Source organism: Bombus impatiens, unplaced genomic scaffold (genome assembly GCF_000188095.3).
Source record: "Bombus impatiens unplaced genomic scaffold, BIMP_2.2 scf_0320, whole genome shotgun sequence".
Classification (NCBI taxonomy): Eukaryota; Metazoa; Arthropoda; class Insecta; order Hymenoptera; family Apidae; genus Bombus; species Bombus impatiens.
In genome coordinates, this window is record NT_176739.1 from 324,194 (window position 1) to 330,351 (window position 6,158).

General features: G+C 38.9%; 1 protein-coding gene across 15 annotated transcripts in view; it reads right to left on the reverse strand.

Annotated features, from left to right (window-relative positions):
• LOC100741341 (plasma membrane calcium-transporting ATPase 3) overlaps positions 1 to 6,158 on the reverse strand; it is an 87,080-nt gene that overhangs the window by 71,299 nt on the left and 9,623 nt on the right. Inside the window, exon 1 of one of the 15 annotated variants that reach the window (XM_033320566.1) lies at positions 2,369 to 2,598. The exons of the other annotated variants lie outside the window; for them this stretch is intronic. The gene's annotated coding sequence lies outside the window, so the exon portion shown is untranslated. Of the gene's footprint in view, positions 1 to 2,368; positions 2,599 to 6,158 lie in introns of those variants that run through there. 15 annotated transcript variants of the gene reach the window in all.

Here is a 6,158-nt window from a genome sequence, read left to right on the forward strand (position 1 = left end):
GTGTTGTCTTGGTTACGACTATGTATGTTTTATCTCCTTGCATTATCCAGAAACGCGATTCCCCGATGGCTTGGAGCAACGTATTAGCTTCTGTTCAATTATTTCGAAACATTACGAGTCACGTTATCAAACACTCACGACTTCGTTAGCGAAAAATTTTCATCACGTTCGGCGACGACCTTTTCTCTAATGATCACTGATCACGAACGTTTCCCGCCACTCTGAATCATCGTATTTGCTATTCTGGATGACTCCGACTTCGCTGTTTGTCTGCTGGAATTTCAAACACGGCATCTCGGTTTCTATATCTCTTTCTCGCTATCATAGTCGAAGCATTGTAAATTTTAGATATCATTCGTATCTCTTGATTTCTTAAACTTACGAATTTCAATTTCGAAATAAAAAACCAGATAAATTTTTTAGGGAATCTAACGTTATTATTATTATAGAATTAAAAATTTAGTAAAATTCCAAAATTACTAGATTTAGATTTCAAATATTTTCAAATTCAATTTTTTAATTCGAATTTCAATTTCGAAATAGAGAACTTTAGACAAATTTTTTAGGGAATCTAACATTATTACTATTATACAATTAGAAATTTAGTAAAATTCCGAAATTATTAGATTTAAATTTCAAATATTTTCAAATTCAATTTTTTAATTCGAAATTTAATTTCGAAATAAAAAACGATACATTTTTTAGGGAATCTAACATTATTACTATTATAGAATTAAAAATTTAGTAAAATTCCGAAATTACTAGATTTAAATTTCAAATATTTTCAAATTCAACATTTTAATTTAGAAATGTTGAAAACTTCAATTTTGAATCTCGAAAGTTTATAAATTCAAATTTGAAAATTGAAATTGTCGGCAAATTCTCAGAAAATTTAAACTGAGCATGTCCAGAGCTTAAAAGTTTAAATGAGAAGAATTGAAGAACGTAAACGGCATTGCAAGTTACATATTTGCAAATGTTTCTATTTTCCCTATTTCCCTAGTTTCTATGTTTCCAAACTGAGACTTTCAAACGTTCAAATTGCGAGCAGCTCCATGTTCACAGGCTAAATGCGTTGAAAAAAAAACAACTAGTTACCCTAGTTCCCCTAGCTTGTAATCGAGAGATCCCGAGCGCAAGAATGCCCGGGATGTTTCGCGGAAAATAATTCCCGCGACGTCGTCTTTGACCCATTTGCCGGGGCGCGCGGTGGTGGAGGGGAAGCTTTTACGATGGCAGGGATTTAAAGGCGAGGAAATATGAAAAATAGAAGGTCTCGGTACACGACGATAACTGTCGCTGCCACGCGCAAACTTACGAACAGAAAACTTTTGGATAAGAGCAAGACTCCTCTGTTGCTGATATATACGCCCACCTCCCTCCCTCTCCCCTGCCCCCTCCTTTCTGTACAAAAGTGGCTTACAGCCAAAGCGAGAACGATATTTCATTCCGATGGAATCTCGAAACTTTCGAACCATTTGCCTTGGAAGGCCGAGACACGATTGTATTGTGCGTCTGTACATTAAACAGACAATGTTTCGATTGCCCCATAAACGTCTCCCGCCAACTACAATACCCAAAAATTACTAAAAACCATTTTACAGTTTAAGTTAATGAAACCAATAGGGTTAGAAGAGAAACGAAGTTCGAGATATACGTGGTTATTCGGTAACTATGTATACTGAGAAATAAGTTGAGATATTTGGGTGAGGTGGACAGGATTATCGTCACTAAAAATTCCCTAGGGGCTCTACGCTATCTCTCTTACAGAATTGTTAATCCTTTCACGGCGTAACCCCCGCTATATAGTATTATGAATTTTCTAGTTTCAATTTGTAGTTTAATTATAATGCGATTTTTAATTTTCATCTTTTCTATGTGATATAAAAAATGCAATAATCATAAGAACGAAGAAACAATAACGATCATACTTAATTGTAAATCATTCACTTCGATCTTTTCGTTTCATTACACTGTCAAAAGGATAAAAGTATTCACTGAGTCTTACACGGGTTACCATGGATCTCCTGATATATATATAATATATATCTATATGAGACAAGTGGCGCGTGTGTCGGCTACTGTAGCAAGCACACGTGGCTTAGGTTACACGAGAATAACGTAGAATTCATTTACTCTTCCTAACTTCTTCGGTATATGTATATTTCGAAGTATATTACGAAGTAAAAAGAAATAAAATTTGACGCTCCCTTAACACAGTAATAAGAAGTACATTAATTCTTTCTCCAAATGATTTCTTGTGCTAGTGACAAGATGAAAATTAAATTGTACGATTACCAAACACATATGTAAAAAGGAAACCAAGCAATATATCTAGTATAATTGAAATCTGTATAACTAAAAATACCTTAATTTCGAAGGATAGCTCGAAAGATGCTGCAACCGATGAAAAAGTCACCAGGAAATAACCTCGATCTGATCTCACTCGCGCCACACTTCGGAAAGCCAGCAAAAGTCGTTTCTTTAGAACGGCTTAATAAACCAGTCACAGTGCGCGCCGTACACGCACAGTTTCCAAAAAAGCGTTTCCAGGGAAACGAGCCCGCTAGCCTGACGTTAAAATAACCGCGGCGTCCTCTGTTAACAGGAAAACAACGGTATATCCGTCGTCGTTTATAGGCTCGCGGAAGAGAAGAGAAAAAGCATCTCGGAGGTTAGCAACGATGCATATTGGCCAGCGGCAAAGTTTCGCCTCGAAAAAGTTAATCGACGGGCCGCTGATTTATTTCTGGCCGCCGCGCACGCTCGACCAGTTTCACACACGTGTCTAGTTATTTTTAATCCACTATGATGCGTACCAGCCACACGGAATAGACGGAGACGGGCTAGCGTCTGCGGCGCGACGAGGACTACACACATAACAGCACACTTCCTGGTCAAATTTTCGTATATATCACGGGTCGATAAATTGTCGGCACGTGGCAGTCCCGATGTCTCTCCGGCGATTACTATCGAGCACTAGTGGCCAGACACACGAACACGAAACCATCTTTTATCTCGCTACGCTGCACGATTATAGCCTACGAAGAAACGTTATGGAATGACCGGTGACGGTCACGAAGTTACATACCGCGCATGCGTGCCGCGCATACCTATTCGCGATTTCTATTCGAAACACTACACTGCCGCGATTGGATTTTTCTCTAAAATCGATAAATTTTTAGAACGCGATCTGATAATTTGGTAATTTATCACGAGGCAACTTCTCTCGATATTAATTATAATATGACCTAAGAAGATAACCCTCCATGCAGATTAAAAATGGTTATATACACAAAGTTTTATTTTTCGATACGTAAGCGTAAATTTCCAATGGAACAGAGAAAGCTAAGTCTCGTATATGTGATATCAGTTACGATACATGCAAAAAGTTTAACTCTTACTTTCGCTTAAAAATGGTCGCATATATATACAATCCTACTTTTCGATATGTAAGCGCAAAATTTGCAATGGAATAACAGAAGTTGAATCTGGATTGCGATATCTTGTGCGTCCTCCGAGACGCGTTTGTTTCAACGAAACCTACATGTTCGTTGGAATCAAATCGAACTACCGTAAGTCATACGGGGCTGATGGGTAGGAAAGTTGCAAACGGAATCGACAGTAAGTTTTCCTCGAGGGAATTGTGCCCGCTTCCAATAAAATCACTGGACGAAAGGAATCAAGAGTAGGAGGAATAGTACAGCTTATACTACTTGCAAAAAAAAAGAAACATTTTACCGTTTCGTCCTAACCTAAAAAAATTAATTCGCGGAACAATAAAGTAGCCGAAAATTATAAGCCAATATTATCTCTGTGAATCACCATTGTGACGCAGCATTTTTATGACTTTTTTCAGAAAAAAACGTCGTTCACGAGAAACTGTAAGTTTCCCAAAAATTCTTCTTTTCATCTGAATGCAGTACAAATAAAGAATATGATATTTGAACGAAAAAGAAGCTAGGGTTGGTTTTACTTTCCTCGACGACTACATTCTCTACATTTTCCCCTCGGTTTCCTATCAAGCAAGAATCACATTCGATACACACACAACCGCTTAATTCTTTCCACATATATACCTCCGTCTCTAATATAGGTCGATAGGTCGATATACTCATGGCTACAACTTAACCTTTCATCGGAAAGACATACGAAACTGTAGCAGACTATCAACCTGCCCGTAAAACAACTTCTTCCCTATTTATTCTATAAATATCCACCCACGCATAGGTTCGCCTTTAACCATCTCGAAAATCCCGAAAAGCGCGGATGATAACCTACATACTCAACCTGCTCAGCCATCGTATGATTATCCATACTAAACTTTCTATTCAACCGGCTAATATTTTCAGCACATGTAGAACAAGTGTACCATTGGTGGTACACATGGTTTTAGTTAAAAGTAACATCAAATTTAATGCGTCAAATGGATCCTTAAATAATGATTAATGGATACCAACATTGCTATATCTCTATTTCTGTACCGGAGATTTCGAGTTTGACAAAAATCACTAGATTTTAATTTTAGTAAAAATACCTGTAAGTTGGTATGATGAGCTAATAAGAAATTTTTGGACGATGATTAACCAACAGTGGTCAGCATCGTCCCCTTAATACTATTACAGAAAATTCAGGTTTTAACAAAAATCACTAGATCTTGATTTCAGTAAAAGTATTTTTGATTAGTATAAAAAAAAACAAGCAAATAAGAAATATTTTATTTACATTTATCTTAAAAATATATCAAAACAGCGACATCTACCTAAAATATTTATTCTCAGAGATTTGCCGGCTGGTCTCTTAAGACACCTTCTCCCCTCGCGGATGTTTCCCTAGAACCTAAACGTCATTTGCACGAAATTGCTTTCAAAGAAACTCAACCTTTGTTTTCCTTCGAACAACTTCGCTTTTATTACGGCCTCCAAATTCTAATTCACAATTCCCTAGATCTTCGATCGTAATAAAGTGGTAATCCTGGCGATACGTAAATCCGTAGTAAACACCGTAAAAAGGTGTTAGAATGGTGCGCGATAAGACCAACCCTGAGCCAACCACCGAACACGACCGTTTTCCCCACGTGCGTAATTAGTTTTGACGGGCTATCGATCGCGGCCGGTTTCGTCAGCGTCGCGAGTAAGTGTCAAAGGTTGAGTACACTTCCTTGCAAGTGAGTCTAGGTCAGCCGTATTGGGTCGATACTATGAAAGCAGGACAAAACGAGGACAGAAAGCTGGCGTGTGCTAGAGAGGGAAAGAGAGAGAGAGAGAGAGAGAGAGAAAACGAGCCTTCGATGTATTTCAGGACAAAGCGAATCGGGGAGAGCAAAGGCGTGCGCCCGTGGCAACGTGGTGGGGATAGCCAAGGGCTGATACGAGTAGTGGGGGGTTGAGGAATTTTATGCACGATTATTTCAACGAGAATGGCTGAGTTAAAGGGACGGCGACTACTCGGGTCTGACTAATCGCGACCCTTTCTACTGTACACAAGATCAGACCGGCCCCGGACTCTGCTAAACTGTTATCAATCCTCTGATTCATCGGGTCTACTATTAAACCCGTGCATATTATATACAACGACTCATTCGAAAACGTACCAGGCGTACCATTAGTGTGTACCAGGGTCTCAATAATTCGTGCTTACATTCGAGCCGAGGTTTGTGTAACTCGAGATCGTGTTCTGAGAAAATAAATATTTCCAGCGTAGCACGGTGGAAACGTCGTAACAACGAAAAACGACAAACTAGCGGATCGCGCGCGTACATACACGTACACCGTGTGGCACATGGACAGGATTACCTCACCAGCTCTCCCAGTGTGTAATTCGAGCCTGCTTCGATTCCGTTTAGCTCGAATCAACGAGAACAGCGTGTAACAATGTTTCCTCTCCTTACGTAACCTAACAGAATTTGACTAAATATCGCTGTACATAATTTCAGAATGCAAATAACCCTCGAATCTAGCGATCCACAATTTAAGCGTATCAACGTTTATTCCTTAACGGCATAATGCTATTTGGTATAGTATATGTGGGTACATCGAAAGAATTTCAGCTGTCGTATATGCATAGAATAATCAAAGAAGCATCGGCGAGTTCATCATAGCGTACGTTTAGACGGACAAACTTCAAGGCATCGCGTTATTCCATAAGAGCATACGAGC